The sequence below is a fragment of the Patagioenas fasciata genome, chromosome 11 (genome assembly GCF_037038585.1).
Source record: "Patagioenas fasciata isolate bPatFas1 chromosome 11, bPatFas1.hap1, whole genome shotgun sequence".
NCBI lineage: Eukaryota > Metazoa > Chordata > Aves > Columbiformes > Columbidae > Patagioenas > Patagioenas fasciata.
In genome coordinates, this window is record NC_092530.1 from 23,585,755 (window position 1) to 23,609,368 (window position 23,614).

A 23,614-nucleotide genomic window follows, 5' to 3' on the forward strand; every position below is an offset into this window, starting at 1 on the left:
TCGATAAACAAAAGGCTTTTATTTTGCAGCTGAGGCCAATTGGCAAATGTTTTGGTGGCAGAGGATTTGTTTGTGGCACACGTGGGGCTGTAAATCTTACCTTACTATATTAGTTATACAAAGGAAAGTAAAAGAATAGAAGTACAGGAAAGAAAGAAAAAAGATATTTCACCATCCTTATGGCTCTTCTTTGTGCATGATGGGGTTTGTAGTCTTGGATCCAGCGGTGTGCAGCATCCTCCGGTGTCTTGATCAGTTCCTTCAGTGAGACTGGTGGGCAGAGTGGTCCTCAGGATGGTGGGTGCACACCAGTCCAGGGCTTGCACAGGTGGGCTTCTCACAGTCCTCTGGATTGCGTGCTTGCATAATCTTTGGTCTTTTGTGCAGGCATTACTGAGAGGGTGACTGTGAAAGATGGAAAAGCCCAGAAGGGTCTTGTCAGTCTGGGGTCTTTTCCCTTGAATGCCATGATGGACCCATCAGGATACAGGGCTACGTGCTCTACATCCCCCACCTTCTGTGTCATCCAGCTGGCCTTTGTCTGTGACTCGTTAGCTCATCGTTGATATGTAAATCACAATTCACCTTTCTTTAATGTCCCATCTCCTGCTACTAGGGATGTCCCTTCTCCTGTGGCTGGATGAACTGTTTTTGCCACAATGTTTGAGAAATTATCCTTTTCAGTCTCTGACAATCTACCTCTTCCTGATCAGGTGGCCTGTAGCAGACACCCACAACAATGTCACGCACTATGGGCTGCTCTCCAGTCCTGACCAGTAAGCTGTCAGCTGGCTCATCATCTGTGCCAAGGCACAGCTCCACGCACCCCAGTTGCTCTCACATCAAGGGCAGCTCTCCCTCCTTGCTGTCTTGGCCTGTCCTTCCTGAAAAGCTGGATCCATCCATCCATGACAGCTGATTGCCTCCCGCCTGAGAGCCAGTGCACCACATTGCTGTGATCTCAATGAGATCACAACCCAGCCCAGGACCTCTAATGTCTCCTGTTTGTTGCCATGCTGTATTTTGTAGTGTACTGGGAACCACTATGAACCAGGTGTTGCACCTTGCCCAGAGCCCCGCTGCCCCAGCAGCAGAGCGGATACAGTGTCAGCCTACCAGCCCCATAAAGACTTCTTTCCTTACACAGCACTTTCCAGTCCTGACAAACCGCTTTACAGATGGGCAGATACCGCACTGATGGCTCAGAGACACCTGCCCCTGCACCTAATTTGCAACGTGATGCTCTCTGATGGCTGCGTGAGCCAAGCTGCATTTCGGTGTTGTGTTTCACAGGTGTACCAAGCACACAGAATTTAGCAAAACCATGACCTGAGCCCTCTGCACAGCATTCATTAGCAGCGGGCTCAGCCTTCTGCACTGTGTGGTGCATATTAACGACTTGTTTTCATCATCCCATGGCATGGGAACTGCCTCTGTATATGCCGGCATCCTCGGCCACTCCACGTGTGCCGTTAGGAGCCTGCACTGCAGCAGCTTCTTCTGGCGTGCCAGCACCTGGGGCTTGGGGCAGTCCTCGAGAGACCTGCAGAGGTTTCAGTATCACTTGCTCAGAAAATTGTGTACAGGATTGGTGATAAGTAAGATTTTTTGCATATTTTTTCTTGGTGTGCAGACACCTTTTTCATAATTTCTGTTTTCCCTTCAGGTGAGATAGGCTGCCCACTACACTGGCAATGTGATGCGGTGGAGCTGGCAGCCTTTCTTTTTCACAGCCCCACACTAAACGCAGAACAAACAGGCAGGAAAAAAAAAGATGAAAAGGGAGGAAGTTGTTCCATTCTGTTTTCCCTTCCCCAATTTTCTGCCTCCTCTTTTCCTCAGGTCTTTCGCCCTAGTACAAATGCAGGTAAAACCCTCTGAGTCTCGACTAGCAGAATCAAGGGAGCCACTGCCTCAGTCAGTACATATCAGCGCTGATTTCTCTTTTATCTCTCCTCAATCCAGACAAGTCTTGGGTGTTTTCTGCTCCATTCTTTGGGTCAAGAGCACACTGGTTAATAGCCAATTATCTCACACCCTAAGGAAATTCTGGAAAAGAAGCTCCTGGGAAGAGTCAACTTGTTTAAGGAAATGAGACTAATATTCAGTAGGTGAGATGTTTCCCTTTGCTCTCCTTCTTAATACTGTCAAGGCTGAATTTATTGCTATAATAGATGTGGGTCAAACAGAGCATAATAGTTTCTCTGAGTTGTTTTTTTTTTCCTTTACACAAAAAGTGAAAGATTAGCCGGGGCATCATGGCAAAATTCCAGTTAGGTAATTAAATTCTGCTTACTGAAAATTCGCCTTTTAAAATCTGTCCCAAAATACAGTCTGCTTTTCCTGCGAGCGCTTTAAAAGAACTGGTTCATTTTAACTTCACAGCTCTCCATATTCTGAAGCCTGCTGAAATTATCTTGGACTGTCTAAACCAGAATGTGCAGTTCCACCTGAGGTATCTAAAGGTATGTTTTTGCATGCTTAATTGTTGTTTGAATTCTTGTTTAGATACAATTCATGTAGACTCAACCTGTGTATCAAATAGGTCAGATTCTGCTGACTAACAGAAGCAAACAAAATTATTTGCACAGGAAAAGCAAGCACTATTTAAAACTATATTTTTATTAACATGTAGAGTAGACCATGAATAAATTCAATTTCTGCATCGAGGGCCATTTTGCATGTGCAAAACCACAATTGTGAAAAAAACCTGAAAGACAACCTGAGGTGTGCAGTCTGGAAAAACAATCCAGAACAGATCATGCACAGTATAAATTACTGTGATTTATTTTTTAAATTTACTTGTGCTACTTTCATTTATTATTGTTTATTCATTTCGTATATGGCATTTAATTCCAGTATGAGACCTTCAGGATGAGTGTTTGATGCTAATGGTTGGAATTTGCTCCTGGGCAGAAAGCCAATGTGCCACAGCCATATTCCACTTATGCCCTCCAAGCTGTATTTAAGTGGCCTTCTGCTGCCCTTGGGGGATGTTTTACATGGGAAGCTTAAAGCCTAATCCAGGCCTGGAGCTCAGTTGCTGGAGGGAGGGATAGATGGCTTTCCCTCTCTTCTGTTCTCATCAGGCCGAAAAAAATATAATTGGATTATTGGCCCTTCGATTGTGCTCAGCACAAACAGTTTGAAATCCCCTTGTATTGGACCTCTGAGATGAAATGTAAATTGATAAAGAAAACAAATGTATTGAATCGGTCTTATTTGTCAGTAGTGTGCTATTACCTGATGAAGTGAAATGGCTATGACCGGTCTTCTAAACAGCTAAATATATGTCAGACATCTGCTGCTAGACTGACCACATGACAAAAACCAAAAACACCCCCCCATACACACACAGCTCACCCCGCCCCGCAACACACCAAAAAAACTCCAAACCAACCCCAAAACAAGCAATAAAACAAAAAAGGCCCACCCACAGGAGCCTACTAGAGGCACAGATTAATGCAGGTATTCCTTCCTTGCTTGTTTTTATCTCTGGAACAGAAAATCAAAGCAAACAGATGAATCCATTGCAGGGTTAAAATTAGAATTACCCAAGGATCTATGCAGCACATGAAATATTTGGGCTGATAGAGTAGAACCTGACTGCTTTGTTAATACCTTCATATGCATTGACTTGAACTTTGAATCCCCTGCTTTCTGTCATTTTTTGTTTCGTGTGCATATGTCTTCTGTATTTATTTGGGGCTAAATTCTACTTTTTATATTGTGGTTTTAAGGCATAATATCAGGTAAGACTGGGAGAAGTGTCCTAACAGATTTTAGACTACTTTATTTTTGTCACTATTCTGCATATTCACACATGCATGTCATGATCCAAAATATTTTGAGGCAAATCATTCAATTGTGCTAAATAAATAGGTCCATGTGAAAGTGTAGCTGAGGTAAATCCCTATAATTTACACAGTGGAGGAACATTCTTCAACAGAGAGGGATTTGATCCTTACATTTTATGTTAAGTCTGATTTCTCTCCATGTTTCTTTTAAAAATTGTTATCTAACTGTTCTTTTTATATTTATGTGTCTACAGAGCAATAAATAGCTGTTGAAATTACGCTGTCATCAGAACTATGTGTGCCTATATGTCACTCCACAATTTTGATGTATATGGTCTGCACAGAGAGCAGAAGGCTGTAACCTTGGATGATGTAAGTTGGTGGCTCCTGTGTTCACATGAACTTTTTGCTCGCCAAATAGCTGACATTCTAATGGCTTGGGTTTAGAGTAGAGCCTCCAAAACTGACTAATGAATTACATTAGAAGCTGAGATTTATTTTTGTAGCTTGTTGAGATTCTAGCACATGTTTGTATTAATAAGATAATCAATGCATAATGGATGTGACAGCCACCTGAACATTTTTGAGTAAGAAAAAAGATTGATATACAATGCATTTCATTAGTTCTCTCTTTAACAACTAATAAACTTCCAGTTCATTAAGTTATTACATGCCATTCCTTATCTCACAAATAGAACCCATAATTCAGTTTTTCCCAGAGCTGCACATTCTTTAAGTCTGCAGACTAAATTACCAGAGCTCATTTCATCAATAAAGCTTCTGTTTGGTGGAGAAAGGAGGGGACAGTTAAGTAAAGTAATATAAAATGCAAGCCATTTTTTGTGTCAGAGGTCATTCGTTTGCTTCAATATTGCTGTTATTCTATTTATACATTTGCTAAACAATGATTATTATGGAAAGCCCATGATTAATCACTGCATTACGTTTAAAGTCTTTTACATTTTGTTGCAAACTCTTATACTTGTGACTATTTAGAGTTATCTTGAACAGTAAACTGTCCTTTTGCAATGGATCCTTGACAATCTATTAGTTCAGATGTGCATTTAATGAAAGATAAAGGCTTTCTTCTGTTAGCAGTGGGAAAGCCACAGAGGCAAACAAAAATCATGCATATTCTGCAGTTCCAAACCAAAGGACTTGTTGCTTCTCGAGACAGAATTGCCCAGAGCAGATGCAGGCAGCCAGTGAAACCTTCTGCATGGGAAGTTATATGGGACTAATTTGTGCCCTGTACCAAGTTTCCAACACTGCTCTTCTCACCAGGGCTCAAAGTGAAATTACTGTGCCCTGTGTTGAGTATAATATATAGTATCTATTTGTAAAAAATACAACCTAGTGATAAAACGCCTGCCTAGGGAGTGGGATAGCATGGTCTGGGCTCTTTGCAAATTGCAGTGATTTAGAACTATTTCTGCTGTCCAGAAAAAAACAAGCAATAGTGATGGGGGAAAAAAAGCTCCCTTTGCTCTCCCAGTCCCAACATTTCGGTGGATGCTCAGATAAGGGTCCCAGTAGGTTTTGAGTCATCTCCCCCATGAGACAGCACTCTGTGAAGAGGAGTGAGGGTGAGAGCCAGGAGGGGAAGCCGGGCAAAGGGGCCACATGCAGCATGTTTAGCTCTATTTTGGGCTTAGCAGGGGCAGACCCTGGGAAGCATTGCAGTGCCTTCCTCTTCTGAGTAAAAACTGCCTGCTTTTTATTTTTTTTGTTTTCCTTTTGGTGGAAATTAGCAGCTGTGAGCAGTCGTAATTTTCACCAGAGGGAGAAGTTGTTCCCTGCCCCAAGCTGGCCCAGAGGGCTACATGGTTCAATTTGCTGCAGGTACACTATTATAGCAATTAGCATCACCTATACAGGGGAATAGGTGCTAAATCAGTGTTACTGTGAGTATGGAGAGGAATAAATAAGATTAGCACTGAACAGGAATACTCAAGCCTGGACATTGCTGGAGGGGGTGTGAATAAAATGTTAACTGGTCCAGATCTGTCCAGAACACTATCACATTGTGGTATGGTACTTCAATGTCAGCAAGTACTTCTTCTCATTAAATTTGTAGTTAAAAAATACACAGGTGATTGTTGTCAACTGAAGAAATAACAGCGTCATTGAAAAGCACTTTTTTAAAATTAAGAGTTGTAAAATGGTGCTATGACAACAATATAATGGGATTACTGTTCATGACAATTACAAACTATGACTTCTTATTAATGAAAGAACAATTGAAAAAAGAAATATATATATATTTAAGTGGAAAATGTAATAAATGAAAGGTAAGCATAAAGTTTCTAACTGAGTCTTTTCCCAGAGATCGCTCAGAGCAGCATTTGTGCAGAATGGCCTGTCTTTGGTGAAGATGCAATGAGTGTATGTTTAGGCTCTGCAACAATCCATCACAACTACAGCACAGTATACATCTGTAGATTCGTATTGTTGCTTGCTCTTGGGCTTATTACCATCCAGACGTGAAACCCCATTTAGAATATGTCCTGACTTCACAGTATGGGAATCATGCTGCCAAGGCTATATTATTGCCATAAAATAGCCATGGAAATGATGGCTCTCCTGAAAGTGAGTTGATAGTGCTTTTGCCTTATCAAAGCACTTATAAAATCAGACTTACCTAGATAGTGTAATACTCAGTATTCTAACGGAGTTTCCTGATCTATTGTTACTCTTTATGGTGATTGTAGCCTATGTAATTTGATTAGCCATTTAGTGGGGTGATGGTTTTTTTAATAGCATTTTTGCTCTTGTAGACAGTAAACCATTGATTTAGACTATGAAGACAAGGGCCTGTTCACCATATTCTGGTCTTTTTCTGAGTCTTGCATGTCCTTTTGTCTGTGCTGTGGGACTCTTCACACCTCACACATTCAGGACCAGCTAGTTCCCATCATTAGCAGTGGTATTTTTTTTCTCCAGTCTGTATTTTGAATATTTAAACTCTGATACTTTCTAGTAATGTTTGTGCCTCTATTTAAAGCAAATATATATATATATATATTTCATACTCAAATCCATTTGAAAGATGTTATTGTTCCTCCTAATATTTTTTCTCTCTCTGCCCAAACTCTACTCTTCCTCCTATTTACTCAGTCACCTTGTAAATGTAGATCATTACTATACAGAGAAAGCACAGCTTTTTCACTGCCTCTATGACTTTGACAATTGCACTTATTGTAATTTTTCTTCTCTCCTGTCCATCTTGAAAGCTCCAGCAATATTACTTTATCCATTATGTGACCTTCTTACTTGACATTCTATTGTCTTTGCTCTAAAGCCAGGCATGAACAACTGAACAAGGCTGGGATATGTGGTAGAGACCAGGATTGTTCCACGTAGATCACAACGCAGATTTGTCTAGAAATTTCTGGTCTGTAACACTGCATGTCTGTCTAAATGCTAAAGAGTATGCTCGTGACTTCTTCATATGAAAAATTATCTTTGATTCGTAAAAGCAAGGCGACATATGACAGTTCTTTATACTCCTGCTGGATATTACGATTGGAGAACCCCCACCCTCAGCACCATCAGCCTGCATCACAGACTTCACCAGGTTTCTGATAGTCAATATTATGCTTTATAATTTTGTGTGACAAATTGTTTTGATGTATTTGAATATAATGTCTGTCTAGGTACTGATTTTATTTTCCTGTTTAATTTATTCTCCAGATTCTCTGGTCTTCAGTCAATGCAGTGGCTGATTAAATTATTTTCTCAATAATGAGATTTGACACAATCTATGCCAGTTACCTATGTGACCTGCTAAGTAGGTTAATTGGCAACCCTGAATAATTATCAGCCACTTCATCTTGCTGACTGAGAGTTTGACAATAAATGAAACACAAAGATGCTGAAAAAGACACACAGTTTTCAATTTTAACTTCTGAATTGTTTCATAGAAACCTTTAAACTATAAGGCTGTTAATAAAATGCAGCAATTAAAAAAAATACCTTGTTTGCTCTCCTGCATCATCATGGTATCCTAGGAGAAAAAGAAGTCTATGACATATTATATGAACAGGTTCCTCTATTCTGCGAATTACTTGCATAAGTGAAGTGTTGCATCCTCAGAGAGCAACCTCAGAAGCAGGGAAAATTCAAGAAGTGCAAGTGATATTTGTGGTGACATTGCAAAAATAATGTTTTAATGCTTTTCTGTGAAACCTTGAGAACTAGAAATTAACTTTATTGTTCAATGAAAGCTGTGATTCTTCTATTCCCATTTTTCAGGAAACAGAGTTAAGAAAAATAAATATTATGGTGCCTGGTGACATGTATTGTATATCTGTCTATGTTTTCTACCTTGTTGATTTCTAAAAAGCCAAAATGATATTTCTTTCTTCCCTAGAAAACAGAAGACTGAAGCTCAGAGAGGAAGCAGAATGTACTCCTAGGGATGAGAAGATGAGGAAAAACATGCGAGATTTCAACTTGTGGTCTTTTCACAAGCTAATTAGTCCAAATTAGTGGTACAGAACCATGGACCTAGACTTCACACAATGTCATTCCTTTGTCCTTGCTAGACATCCTACTAAAATTTGGAGTAGAAAGAGCAATCAGAGAATCCATTACTTGTCAGCAGTTAATGACTGCAACAGAAAGTGTCTTCACAGAGACCCTTTGGAGAGCCCCGCTTGTGCTCCAAGGGACAGAGGAGGAGTTGCTTATGGACTTTGGGATGAGACGATATAATTCAAGAGAGGATCCCACCTACAATAAAATCACTTAAACCTGAGCCTAAGCAGGTGAGCAGACCTCAGATTTTGAGAGAATGACTCATGTTAAAACCAAACATATGCTCAAGAGTTTTTCTGGATCATGGCCATATTGAACCATAATGACCTAAATGGATTTACTCCCCAGACAAATTTCCCCTTCCCTTTCCTCCTGCCCACACATACATTTGCACCTCAACCAATTATTTATGTCTCCTTCTATTCCCTACATGCTACTATTATTGAAAATATTACGGCTTGTTTAATCTCATCTAAGCATGGCTTTATTTCCTGTCTTGATTTCCTCTATGATTCATCAACGGGGTTTTTTTTACCCCTACCCAAAGGATTTCAATTTTACTGTACAAGTTTAATCAAAGCAAAATTGTTAATGTCTATTAAAGAAGTTGGTACTGTCTGTGCTCCTTCATCTTGCCCCTCTCCCTACAAAAAGATGAGGAAGGTGCTGGAGATGCACATTAGGTGAAACTACTGTCTACAAAGGGCAAAAATAATATTTTTCAGCTCTCTGCCTGTGGATTTTTTTTGCCAGTGTGTGGTCCTGATATCTAAAATTGTAGGCATTTAGATGTCAGGTAGCAGGAGAAAAAAAAATAAGAAGAGGTATTATAGTAAAATAGCAAAGAACCAATGTCTTGGTGATAGTTATAAGTTCTTTTATTCCTCAAAAATAACACAGGCTTATAAAGTTTTTATCATACCTGATAGAAAACTAACGACTTTTGCAACTCGTTGCTTGTTGATTACATAAGTGTTTTTGAATGAGGGAGCACTGTAAGGTCCTGTCAGAAGCTAAGCTGACATGACTTCTGTCTTTCCTTCTTATTACTATAGTCAATAGCTCAGTTGTAAGGAATATAATTGCTCTTTGTGAGTATATTAGGCATTCTTTTGGGAGAGCTAGCTAAAATTTGAGAGCAGAAAAGCATTTCTGGGAAGAAAAAGAATAAAAAACCCCAAACCCACCATAAACAACCCAGCACGCCAGACAAATCAATAATAAGTGGATGGAGCTGAATCTGAGACTTTTGGGTTGGGTTAGAACCTCAATCAAAACAGTATTAACTCCATAAAGCCTGTATTTTTAGGGATGGCTATATCAAAGTCAATATTACTTTCTTGCTTTATTCAAAATCTTCCATGCATTTATGCAAGCAAATCCATTCTACAATTTGATTTCTTTTCTTGATCTATAGTCTATTTGGTATGTGTGACCTGTGTACTGTGGCTCTGTGTAAATTAACAGACGGTGGATTGTGTGTGATATCTCTCACCAGTGTTCTCTACTAGTGACATTTATGACGGAAATGAAATATCTATGCAAATTCTTCAATGCATAGATTATGTACAACTCATATATATGTTCTGTGCAAGCTGTTCACTATTACCTCAGAAATAATTATTTTCTTTTCTTGAAAAACGGTGCAGTCATACATTGATCATCAGAACGTGAAAGCACAAACTGTAGGCATTAATGATCCAATGCTTTGTGTTTATGCTGTTCCCCATCCAAGATCTTCTTATTGTACACAATATATCCAATATTGCGTTATTGAAACATACCACACCTTTGTGAAAGGTAGATGTTTGTATACCCATTATGCAGATAAAGCTTCAAGGGTAAAGATCTTGTGATCTTGCACTTGGCTAAAGCACTTGGGCTGATCCTGTTAGGAAAGCTCAGTGGGGCTTAGGCTTAGTTATATGGTTCCTGTTCAGAACTAGTTTGTGTTGGCCATTTCAGAGCGTGCCTAATGAAAGCCTGTCTCTGTGCACCTGCATATATAGACTTGCCTTAAATAAATTCGAAAGTGAGACTTTCAACATTTAGAGAGGAGGTGATGCAGTATTAGCTGCTAAATCCACTCAAAAATATAAACCTGGTTTCCAAGGTTAAACCATGAAGCACACCACCCCCAAGTCCGTGTCTTCTGCAGGTTTTGGAATGGAAAAGTATTGCTAATATTTTGATTAACTGTTTTGTAGAGCAAAACTACTGCATTCCCAGGAAGCTCGTTATGCTAGAAAAATGCATCTATCACAGATAACATCTCCTAACTCCTGATGTCTCTAATTTTTGCTTGTGCTACCAGTCTTCCCTTATCTATCTCCTAAGTACTCTGTGTGTGGTATTTATGAGGTAATATCCAGGTATGATGTTTAATCTTATAGCACGAAAGAAAAACACAATGCACTTACTCAGCAATTCCTTCTGAACAGTGCTTTGATGATCCAATTTTCCATTCCTTGATATGACCAAATTATTACTTCAGCAAAACCAGGAGCCTTCAGTGCAAACACACACACAGCTGAAGTAACAATAATAGCTGGTTTTACACACACATATGCACATCCTCCAAATCGCATTCCTGAGAACAGAGGTTAGAAAACCTATTTGATAATAGGAGTGTGAAAGGGATTTTTTTATACAATCATTATACACATACTGTATGATGCTTGGTATTGATTTCATCTACAGGAGATAATACATATATATAAGTGTATAAAATAAATATATTAAATACTAGCTCTGTTTTTATAATAAGATAAAAGTTCTGAATTAATAGATATGTTTTCCTTTTTTTGGGTACATTTTAATGTCTCGGAGTTACCATCAAAATTCTTCCTGATTTAGAAAAAATAAATTTACCCTTCTGGGTAAAACATTCCGATTATGGTTTAGGTAAGGTATAAAGACAGAAAAAAGTATGTGGTTTATAGATATATAATAATGAAGTTCAACAATGGAGCTAGAGGAGATCAGAAATGTAATCCCGATGGATTGCTTTATGAACATCTCTGAGACTATGTCTTATCATGGGATGTTTCCACCAGAGTATTGTAAGTACAGAAACTCTCTTCATAAAGAAAAACTGCGTGAGCAATCACCCTGGTTTCCCAACAGCTTGCCCTCTAAAACTAGAATTTGCTTGAGGAACAGTCCAATACAAAGGCAGATTTGGTGTCTGAGTCCCACAGAGCAAGGGGCTGGGCAGAAAAAGCTCTCCAGCTTCCCACAGCTTCCTTTGCCCCACGCTTCATACCAGTTATTGTCCCTGGGCCACCCCTGTGCTTTCTGGGGCCGCTTTTATTAGGCAGATCAATGGATTGATCCCCGTTAAGAGTAACCAGCCAGAAAGATCAACTAACACACTGAAAGTAAGTCATTTCATAAAATAAAATAAATCAATTTGCATTACCAAAGGAACTATTAAAATCTGATGGGCAATCTCACCGTTTCAGCTTGAAAAAAATAGACCTTCAAAAGTCTGATACTAAACAGCAATGATTTCATTAAATAACAATAAGCTATTGCTATCTCTTGTTTGCAGTTTAGGAATCCCTTTGGTTCCTGAGAATACAAAACAAGCCCAATAGCTAGCAAGGTATCTTTACTGTGCTTTACATATGCTTAAACAATCTGGACTGAATAGAGCAGCTTTATGTAACAACCAATAAGAGTAGAAAATAGCTGTAATTCTAATGAACAAATTTTGACTACAAAGAGTTTCTTCTTGTGATGTCTGCATGACAGATGAATATCCAATTACTGGTACGCATTAAAACCTAAGCAGCTAATAGTCCCATTATAATATTTTGCCAACGTTCATAAACCAAGGCTTCCCAGAACACCATCGCTGCCAAGTAAATAACTTTTTGTTTCCTATTAAATACAGAGAGTACAGGTTACTATGGTGATCGACAGAATACAGAATAAACTCTGATTCATCATAATTGCCACATGCTAGAGGAAAAAAAAATATCTGAACATCATCTTGCAGTTTCAAGCTGGATCTCTGAAAAATATTTCTAGAATATAAAATTATTTGATGATGCCAAAATAACACTGGGTGAAGTATCACAAAAATGAAAGTGTTGCAGCACTGTGCCCTTCAGAGTGAATTGTTTCAGGTCTCAAACATTTTAAAACTCATGATCACAAACCTTAGGGTTTTTGTCCTTTTATTCTAATCAATGAAACACATAGAGCTGCAAAGACCTGCAGAGAAATACTATGGGCCCCATTGTCATGCACGTAAATGATCATCTGGGTCACGGACACCCTAGCCTTTGCCTGTCATGAACTTTTAGTGTCCAGTTCTTTTCAATCCCACTTATTATTTATTTTATGTTCAAAAGGCTGAATTGCTGACATTGGATAGCCACCGAGCAGGGACCGCTTTGATGGCAGAGTTTTGGAGTTTCACTCTTTTGATAAGAAGGACACCCATGCTTCTACTTGGCACTTATTTGCACTCGCTGTTGATTTTGTATTACCAAGGTTTAAGAAAGCAATGAAGCAGCATTTACGCCTGCTTTCTCAGTAATCTACTCTTTAATATATGTAATCAACACACTAGTTTTTCAAATACATATAATCCAATGAATTTCACACCACAAAATTAAACACAATGTTATAGTTATTTCCAGTCATTCCCAGTGTTAGTTTCTAGTAACGAAACAACTTTGGTTAATGTAGCTTTATTGCAGTACAGGTGAGACCTTGGTCTTCACAGGGTCATTGATCTGGTTTAGTAGCAAGGAAGGCAGCACTAGAGCTGACACAACTGGGTGGATGTAGGAAAGAGCCAATTTCTGCTTCTTTTAACCTCAGTACTACATCAGATCTACAAAATACCCAAATGAATTAAAACAGAAAGATCACCTGGTAGTTTGTATACTGATCTTCAGAACACAGCTCTGCCAAGTCATGCAAATCTCTATTCACATTTATTAAGATCTGAAGAGCAGCTTTGAGACATGTGTCTGTTTTTACCCACTGTATCCATTCAGTGTACTGGATAATAGTATCTATTCCTTCTACCCCGATAGATAGTTTGAAAGGGATGATAACCTAATTTTTAGTTGCAAGGCTGCACAGGGGACTTAGCAATTTTAAAAAAATTGTAGACCACTGTAAAATACTTCTAACTACTGTCCTCTCTGGAGGTTTGGAGCCATATACAGTTATTATCTAGCTGGTCCCTTTCTATTGGTTTTATCTCCAGGCCCAAGCATGCTCCCTCCACACATTTATGGCAGTCAATTGAAGTCAAACAAAACTCATACAACATGGAAGTGTTCTGCAGTCTTTACGTTTCAAATGGGGTTCACAAATATAGAAAGCATTTCCATCAAAAGGATTAAAAGTGGGAGATTCAAAGGCTAGTAAAACCCAGAGCCCAGAGCTTTTATCATTTCATGATGTTACAGGGGATCTTTCCTTCCCAGATGAATCTTGCTTACCACAAATTCTCAGCTGGAGTAGCTCCACTTTGATACCCATGAGAGAACTGCAGACTCTCTGGCATGGTGTCTCTTCCATAAATCTAAGGTGAGGGGGGAAAAAGGAAAAGAGAGAGAGAGAGACAGAGGAAGAGAATAGATTTCACATTTCAGATTATTGGCAGCCTTCCCTGAATTTCTTAAGGGCTTCAACACAATGTAAGAATAAAGGTTTTTTGGTTGGTTGGTTTTGGTTTTTCTTAGAAGACATGCTGCAATTCAAACAAAAAACAATTCAGCAAAGCCCTCTGGTTCATGCCTTAGATTAGACTTTATAATCTAGTCATATCATCTACAAACTCAGTAATTCAGAAGGTAACAAGTATCCTTGTTATTCTGCACATGTCCATTACAATGTAGCTCTTATTTCATAACCTTTAACCAACTGGTCTCACTCTGGTGTCATTCTCTTAACCCATCACTTCTCTCTACCATGGGTGCCTTTTGTCTTTAAAATGCCATATTAAATATCATCAGCGTATGCAATCTTCTGGACAGAACATTTAAAATTGAAATAATTGTGGCCAATATACATTGACACTAAAATGGAACTTATTCAGTGAAAATCTATATGAATGAACAATTACTGCAGCACCAGCTCTTCTCTAACCCAAATGTCATTCTACATTATGGCCTGGCTGGTATGAATTGCACCAGCAATTTCAGTTGCCCTATCATTTAAAATAAATAAATAATAATAAAAAAATCCAATGAGATCCCCAAAACTTAGTTGCCCCCCTAACAGCTTTTAGTAAAGGGCTCTGGATTTTATGTGTATGAATAATAACCCTGCATGGCTATTGACTTCTGTGGCAACAGTATACTCATTCCTGCTAACTGCGGGTTTTGAATTGAAGAAACATCTGGATAATGGGGACCTGAAGAACTGCTGAGGCTAAATCTCATCTTGTGGCTCATGAGCATCAGCCTTTTATGGGATGAATATGCCCCAAACTCATGTAGATACCAACGCCTCTGTAATGCTCTGGCTCTACCTCTCTCAGCTCTATTCTGCATAAATATTTATGCCTTCATTTTTTTTTTAACCTGGCATGATCGTGGAAAGAAAATGTAGTAAGACAGGAACATGCCCACAAACGACTCAGTTTTCATCTCAGAAAGCAATCTAGTAGTTTTTCCCATGTTACTGCAACATTAGTAGAAGTTGAAGCAACCAGCAACTGTCACTTGTACCAAACTGTAGATCAAATCTTAAATCCCTGGATTAAATTTTAAATTCAGTTCTTACTTTTGCTACTAAGTTCTCTTTTCTGTGAATTTGACCAAGAGATTTTTTCTTCTAACTCTGCTGCTCTAAACAAATACAAGATTTCCCAGCTGTACAAAGAGCAGAGAGTACACACATAAATGCCAGGAAGGCAATCAGCCTCACTGGTGAGTCAGATGCAAGGGCCATTAAGAAAGATCTGGGTCAGTTTGACCACACTATCTTCAGGGGCTGCAGTTTAGAAAATCATAAAGGATGCTCATAAAGAACACTTGATGTGGCAAGTCAGGGCCCTAGTGAGAGATTTCGATAAGAGTGATTTCTTACCAGGGACAAGCATCTAAGCATGGACTGTGCACACTGTTTTTGGTGGAGAAACTGACACTTTTTGGAAAGAATATAAATGTACCAGCTGATGAAATTTGAACTCAAGGTGGGTTTGTTGTGAATGGAGGTAGAAGCAGACAGACTGAAGTTTTTAAGAAGACCCACTCGGCCTTTGTAGCTTTCCATGTCAAAGTAGGCACCAACACAGGTCCAGGATGAAAATGCTTTCCCTGTGACTTTCCATGTGGAACTTCATCTTAAAAGTCACATGCACACCAAAATAACCATGAGGATAAAATGCAGAAGGTGGTACATCAGGCCATGGGGTTTAGCTGTTCTACCCAGAACACTGGATGAGTTTGGGATCACGCACCCCTCAGGTGAGGATGAGAAGTACTTACCTCTTGCAGCCCTTCAGCTCCACAGGCTATCAGGGAGAGCAGAGCAGCTTGAGAGGGTGGAAACATCTCCTGCCACATTGTCAGCCTCTCCGTCCAGTCTCCTCCCTTTCCCGGGTCGAAGATCACAGGCTGCAATTCTGTCAGTACTTCGCTGGCTCCTGTAGCACCAAGACAAAGGGAACGGTCAGTGCTGCTTCCTCGATGGACATGGAACTGGTGTCGTTCTAAAATGCAACTTTGCTAACAGACTGTGGAACTTCAGGAATCAGCAACAGCTGTTTCACTAGTGTCAGTCTGTTGAGGAGACGCATTTTTAATTTGAGTGGTAGAAAAGCTTATTTTTGCTCTGTCTTCCTTGTAAGTCACTGGAAATTTTTCTCACACAAATTCTATTCCATGTCTCCCGCGTGTTCTCTTTCAATGAGCACTTGAACTTTTACCTACCTTAAAAAAACTTTCCACCAGTTATTGTTAAGGCTCAATATGAACTGAATCAGGGGATACAACAGCAATCAGCATTGACAGTGTCCTGCATCTTGTAGCTCAGGTACAACACCCACACACACACATACACATACACACCCCTTATATCTATCCTTCCTCTTGCCTTTGATTGTTCTGTGCCAAATATGTTCTTAGGTAGTAAATGAACATCTTTTTCCTTTCACCATTCCTTGGTGCTTCAGCCTCTATTTATCAGGAACTTAACAGATGCTATCAAGATTCTACACTGCATCTCGATATATAAGCCACCAGTTTCCTAGAAACCAAGAGACCTGAAACACAGATCATCCAGAAATGTCTGCCTGAGTCCACTCTCTTTTACCTGTTAATGCCCCAAAATAAACATAATAAAGTGCCTTTCCTAGCATACGGGGTAACTGAGATATGGTCACATAGCACACTTGCTACTCTGCAGCCAGTGTCCCAGAGTAAACCCAACGAGTTCACTTCTCTTTCCGACCTTCCCCACGGCATGTGTACAACAGAGCACCCCAAGGGGCACCTTCATGGAGCAGCTCATATGCTTAAAGCTTATTCCTTAGCAACTTCTTAGCACCGTCGTGGAATTAATGCACTTAGCCCAGTTTTCTTTGGAGTGTCCTGCAGCCTAATCTTGTGTCTTGCATATGCATGGAGTATTTAGCCAAGTAAAGCAGAAAAGTGTCCACTTTGATTATTGATTTTTTTTTTCAGAGCAACTCTCCTGACACCAAAAAACCTGTAGTAAACTGGCTCAAAATTACTTAGATGGTTTGAAAGTAGCCTTTTCATCCCACTACGAAATTTGCAAAAGAAAACAAATTATCCTCTTTTCCTCTCTGACACATAAATAACTGTTGCTGTATTTTACATTGTCTCCATCAACCGTGAATATTAATTCCCTAAAATGTAATTTAAATGCAATTAGAGAAATGCTATTAAAAATCCTATTAAAAATAGCGGAAGCTCCAATTTTACATTATCAGTTTTAGAATGCTTAAATTAAAAAATAGACAAGTGCAAAAAACTGTACCTATATAGATTACATGTTAACAATGGAACTAATAATATTTCTATTTAATTTTTAGCATTAATTCACTAAGGATGAATTTCACCATAAGTAAAACATTCTGCGGTCATGAGGTTCGGTATTAAACTCCAGTGAATACCTTATTCCTGCTTTGTAACAACTGATGTTGATGCAGGAGGAAGAAAAAAAGAGAAACAGTTTCTGAAGTGATGTGTCTATATGGACAGCTGCATTTAATTAATTGGAAGCTCATTTATTATACAGCTCCTATAACACTTCTGATAGGATTATAGGGAACATTCCAATAAAAGCCCTATTGTGCTTGAAGCAGGAAATAATTAGCTTTCAGTTTACTTCAGTTTGGACTAAAATAAAATAAGTCCTTGTAAAAGGAGAAGTTGAATTTCTACTTCAAAACACCATTATGTGCACAACAGAAATTGAAAAAAAACAAGAGAGGTGGGTGGCCACAGAACTTGAGATCCCCTTCAAACTGCATGAACAGACTTCTGTGGTTTATTCACTGTACCTTCTTAAGCAGATGATCTAAACAGGGTGTCTAGAGCTCAGCCTACAAGGCACTGAATGGCTCCTGTATGGTCCTGAATAAGTGGACCTCATTGCTGGAGCCCATGGGGACAGGGAAGCAGCCATTCCAGCCTCCTCGCCTGTCCCGGCTGGCATGGACTGAGAGACATTTTCGTTCTTTTTTCCCAAACGCCTTGGCAAATAGCTCAGAAGTCATCACTGACCAGGGACATACCTGAAAAATGCTTCCTGCGTGTTGCTAAAGGCAACCCTCAGACTATGAGTCTCAGACTAGTTCCAGCCTTGCTCTGCTTCTCTCTCACGCAAGACAGTGGAATGATATCCAGGAGCATTTTTAGTGAAGACTTGGCAAGAGATGATTCATCGACCGTAAAGTCTGTGATTTATGTGATATCAAGGAAAGTAGTCTACATGAAGATGTCCATTTTATGTTCCATTGTCAAATATCTGTCATTCATTTATCCAGGTCCCCTAAGATAGACAGAAGCCTACATAAAAGTATAGATCTACAAAAGCAGAGATTGTCAATGACTATCTTTAATTTAAAAAAAAAGGTAATTTTTTAAATTGCTACTTATTTATCTTCTAGTTTTGACATATTTTCCATTTCATAAGGAAGCAACGAAGTTCCAAAAGAAGTCCTGTACATATTTCCTAAGAGTAACTTTTCTTCAGTACTTGTCTTGATTTTATTATATGTTATATCATTTCAAGACAGCTGGGTTGTGGCAAAGCAATTTCACAGCCCCACGCCAGATCAGCCTGGTGTGTGTCACACACTTGGCTGTAGCTCATTGCTGGGACATTCTGCTGCAGCCCTGCAGGATTTAGTGCTCTGAGGACCCTGTCGGAGAAGGGATGTTTATGCCCAGAGGAGTGGGAAGGTTGTAGATGAGGAGGTTTCTAATGCATAGCTTTCAGTCATAACTCCACTCCACTTGGATTTAATACCTCTGAGTGGAATTGTTCTGGTGAAGGCACCTTCTTTCACCTGATGGCAAATGAATGTGTTATAACGATGCTGGAATTATTCTGAGTGGCCAGGAGGTCAGAAGGGAGGTCTTCGTGTGAGAAAGGGAAATATGATTATACTCCTCATTGGAAAACTACTTTGATTTCTTCACAGGACCTGTGGGAGGTCCCCTTGTGCCAAGGATCCTTCAGAGGTTGTGGTCACAGTAATGTCACTTAGATGACAAGGTAACTTCAAAGCAACAGTTGGTCTTTGACCTGAGCATTCAGCCACACATTCAGGATTTTGCAGGGTGTTCTGCATAGAAGGAATATGTAATGAAGGTGAGTGTCTCTTTGAAGCAGACCTATGACTTTTTTTTTCAGAGAGCACAGACCTGTTTCACTTAATAATGAAGGAATCGAACAAGAATCAGCATCATCTTTGCTCACAGCTTCTGCCTCTGTATGCTGACTTTCCAGGCTGAAAAGTCCTCTCACATGTTTTTTCTCTCTTGCCAGCTGTTTTTAAGTCTGCACTACAGGCAAGTAGAGGTCTGAGCTCATAAACATACAGATAAACAAGCACATTGCTTCCACAATAACAATATCCACTGCCTCTGTTATGGTGTACAGTCACTCTCAGGTGGCTTTATTTTGGGCAAGAAATGTGCCGACAGGCACATTCGCATTAATATAGGGGATTTTTTTTGTACAGCATTTCTGTGCTATATAATGTTCTTAATACAAATGCCTGGCTTCGCAGGTTGAAGCAGCATATTTTCCACGGTTTTATCTGGTGGTGTTTGAAAGAAACACTAGAAAGGAGTGTTTCTGTTCATGGCAGGGCATGGGCAGTTTTGTTAGAAACAAATACTATTTATAATTGCAATTTCTGAGCTGTTATACAGAAGTCTGAATCTGTTATACAAAAATACTCTCAGTCCTATTTTCTAACTTACCTGAATTTCCACATGCAGCTGTGGTAGAAATGGGTTCTTTTGGGGGAAAGAGAAACAAGAGGAGCATATTTATATCACTTATGCCTTCCCAACAGAGTGTAACAGTCCACGGGTCAGCTATGTATACATTCTCCTTCAAGGAAAACGTTGAAAGAAACTATAACATCTAGCAGTAATATCAAGTCATATCCTTTCCTAGCTTTCTCTAAGGCAGTGGAGTTCTGGTGGGATCACAGCTCCAAGTCACAGAATCCCAAAATGTCAGGGATGGGAAGGGACCTGGAAAGCTCATCCAGTGCAATCCTCCCGCCGGAGCAAGAACTCCCAGATGAGGTTACACAGGAATGTGTCCAGACGGGTTTGAATGTCTCAAGAGTAGGAGGCTCCACAACCCCCCTGGGCAGCCTGGGCCAGTGCTCTGTTACCCTCACTGAGAAGAAGTTTCTTCTCAAATTTAAGTGGAACCAGTTGCAGAGGCAAACCGTATTCTTTTAAAATGCTTTTGCCTGTCAAATTTGTATTTTACCTGCCCTAATACTCTCGGTATTTTAGCAGAAAGACAGTCAAAACAATCTATAACTGAATTATTGAGGGAATGAAAAAATATTGTAGATAACAAAATTACTTTCTACAGAACCACCCGAGACAACATCATCTGACATTTAAACAATCTTAAAGAATATTCTTGCTCTTAAAAAAGAACAATATGAAAATCAGGAAGGACTTCGAGCTCTGGATATGTCCGTTGGCATTTTGGCACTCAGGAATGCCCATCTGACATCCAGGGGGCAGGTGGGGAAGGAATCACGTGCACATTTCTCCCAAAAAAAGCATAATCTACCTTAGCTGCAAGCTCCACACTAATATCAATCTGCCTTTGCTTCGTACAACTCTTAAATTAAATCTCTGTGATTTTATTGTGCAAGATTTCATGAAGCCATACAAAACCATGCCTGCTTTTCATCTTCCAGTCACTCCAATCACTAACACGTCTTTGGTTCTTATGCTGTGTTCTGGCCTAAAAAGCTGGTTTGAAATAAGACAAAATAAAAGTAGCTGGAGATTGGAGAAGCCTTACTGATTAATCTTTGTGTGGTTCACTGCAGAGTGTTCTGAAAAACAGAACCTAAATCTGTTCACATTTAAACTGTCAGAATTGGACTATATACAAGTTATTATTTGATTATGGGCATTATATCAACAGGAGAGCAGGAGAAGACACTATTTTAGCTAGAAAAATATCTGGAAGGATGTGGGCTGTAGTATCTCTTTTGACCCAAGTAGCAGAATCAATACTTAATGTTTTCTTGAGTATTTTGGCTAAGCAGGAAAAAACGGTGTAACTGTTGTATTTCTGCTTATTTATAAAAATGTACAAAATACTGCCTTCTTGAGGACACAGAGAGTCAAGTGAGCCTGGTTTTTTATACTTACAGCTCCAAGCTTTGTTCAGCTGTCACATGACTTCAAAAGTCTACTTCTTTAATCTGTTGTCAAGGTCAAATCCAGGTGTTGCTCAGGCTGTACAAAAACATCTGCTGCTTCGCTCTCCCATGTCAGCAGCCTGTCATCCTCACGGACACATTCACACACACTTCTTCCCCAAACAACACAATACACAGAAGAAATTCTGAAGAACAGAATACTGACATCTTTGTGATATCCTACAGTTGCTTTTGACTGTGGAAGGGACCATGTATCTCCTACAAACGTGTTAAATGAAAATTAAACCCAAACATTTTGGAAGTTTTAATCCAACCTGTAAACGCAGTACAAGCAAGAGAAGGAGGAGATTTCTTCTGCAAGCCAGTAAACTATTTACCAAAAAAAAAGCCAGAATTAAACTCTCTTCTAAAGAGTTAGATTGTCAAAGCTGGATACCAAATTCAGTCACTGAAGAAAAGGGATTTTAGTACTGCTTTAACCGTATATTACAACCAACCACCTTTAACTGTGGCATCACTTTTGACGTCTTTGTAATCTGTGAGCATGTAAATAAGTGTATATACAAACTACATTTCTTACTGAGACTAGGACAGTAGAAAAATTCTCTGCTGACATGAAATGCTCTGTTGCATAATGGAAAAAACCCCAAACAGCTGATATTTGTTCTTCAAACATATCCCATGTTCTGTCCAAAGACACTTTATCACTTTTCAAAGATAATTTTTCAATTTTCTCATTTTGCACTTTCCTAAGATAAAGTAATGCACCTTTTTTTTCTTTCTTCCCCTTCACCCTCCCATTTTAATGTTCTGATGGCACATTCAACTTCTTACCTTCTCCTAGAGATGATGCTTCCACCCTGAGTGTCTGTGAGCAATGCCAAACAGACAATTATCAAGGTTGCATAGTATAGGGACAAGCTATTTCACAGTTGGATAGATCGAAGCTCTCCAGGCAAGAAGAAAATGGAAGTCATGGCCAGGAAGTGACTGCGTTCCTCCTTGGGGGAAAAAAAAAACAGACAAACATCTTTACCCAAAGGTGAAGCAAAATGCAGCAGAATACAATTGTGTATATATACATATATATATATATATATATTATTCTTATGAAACTTTTACTCCTTCTGATGAAGAAAAGGGGAGAGAAAAAAAAAGAAGTGTTTTCTACTGGATCATATAAAATCAGGTTACAATAATTCACTATAGAAAATAATATTGCATTTATCCCATAGCCAGTTTACTTACCAAAATTTGCGCACAGGCACCCTAATTTTATACAATAAGATACTTTAGACCACATTGAAATCTGGTAAGCTTTACCGGTATTTTTCTTCCATAGTCTGGATACAAAGACTGTCAATGACCTTATGAAAAAAATTACATTGGAACACTGCATTCTGTACAGAAAACCGTGTGGCTATATAGCAAGAGTGCAAAATAAATTCACCTATATTTTCTTGCTAGTACATTAATGCAAGTCTTTGATTTTAATTCAGTTATGTTGTACTATATCAGATGAGTCTTACCAGGTATGGTAAAGAGGTCTGGGACTGGTAATTCAGCCTCTGGAAGGGCTGTTAACCGTGTGTTAGCAGCCAGAGGCAGGAGACTGAAAACAAGTCAAGGGTCAGACAAAAGGCTTGGTACAACAGGACTTCAGCATTAAAGAAGGTAGTATGCCACTACAGACATTGTTTTCACCAGAGCTAGGTGTCTTCAACAGAGATTATAGTTCTTTGAACAAGAATAAGGCAACAAAATGCCTGGCATCACTGCCCCCCTGGAAAGAACCTACTTTTTCAGAGGAGCCCTGCCATGTTCTGTACAAATGCACCAGCAATGGTGTCTAATACAAGAAACTTACTTTCTCAGATGACTTCTTCTATTGTGGTATCTTCAGCTTTAAAGAAAACCACTTAGAAGGAAATATGGGACACTATCCTGCCCTACCCCCCACCACTAGGCCCCCTGTAATGTCATGAGTATTTTTAACAAACAAAAAAATATCCAAACCAACCTGCACATTGCACTCATAGCTAATCATCATAACAGGAACTACAGTGCATTTGTCATTTTTCTTGAAGTTTGCAGCACCTAAGTATCACTTATATCTATGCTCTTTCATAAACCAGCTCTCAACCAACCGCTCACCACGGAGACATTCCATTAGTGTCATGCTGGGAATGGAATATGTTTCTGAGTTTTATAACTCGACTTTGAACCAGAGCCTCATAGCTAGTGTTACTCTCAAGATTACAGTTCATCTCATAGTCAGAAGGAAAAGTGGATGTGATGCATTTCGGCATTTCCCCTGCCTATGCAGTTAAGCTGGCTGCTGGCTGACACCCACCTGCTTTGATCGCCAGCGCGGGGTGGAACAGTCAATACAGTC

At 39.4% G+C, this 23,614-nt stretch overlaps 2 long non-coding RNA genes across 2 annotated transcripts in view; one reads left to right on the plus strand and one right to left on the minus strand.

Annotated features, from left to right (window-relative positions):
• LOC139828857 (uncharacterized) overlaps nucleotides 1-8,964 on the plus strand; it is a 24,946-nt gene extending 15,982 nt beyond the window's left edge. Inside the window, exons 3-7 of the long non-coding RNA XR_011740905.1 lie at nucleotides 1,966-2,111; nucleotides 2,386-2,465; nucleotides 4,052-4,169; nucleotides 7,099-7,374; nucleotides 8,170-8,964. This is a non-coding gene — a long non-coding RNA (uncharacterized lncRNA). The remainder of the gene's footprint in view (nucleotides 1-1,965; nucleotides 2,112-2,385; nucleotides 2,466-4,051; nucleotides 4,170-7,098; nucleotides 7,375-8,169) is intronic.
• LOC139828858 (uncharacterized) lies at nucleotides 47-22,221 on the minus strand. The gene is made up of 5 exons (XR_011740906.1): nucleotides 22,054-22,221; nucleotides 15,800-15,957; nucleotides 13,805-13,887; nucleotides 10,757-10,926; nucleotides 47-405 (listed from the first exon to the last, which is right to left on the minus strand). It is a non-coding gene; the product is annotated as an uncharacterized lncRNA (long non-coding RNA).
• Nucleotides 22,222-23,614: the final 1,393 nt, after the last annotated feature.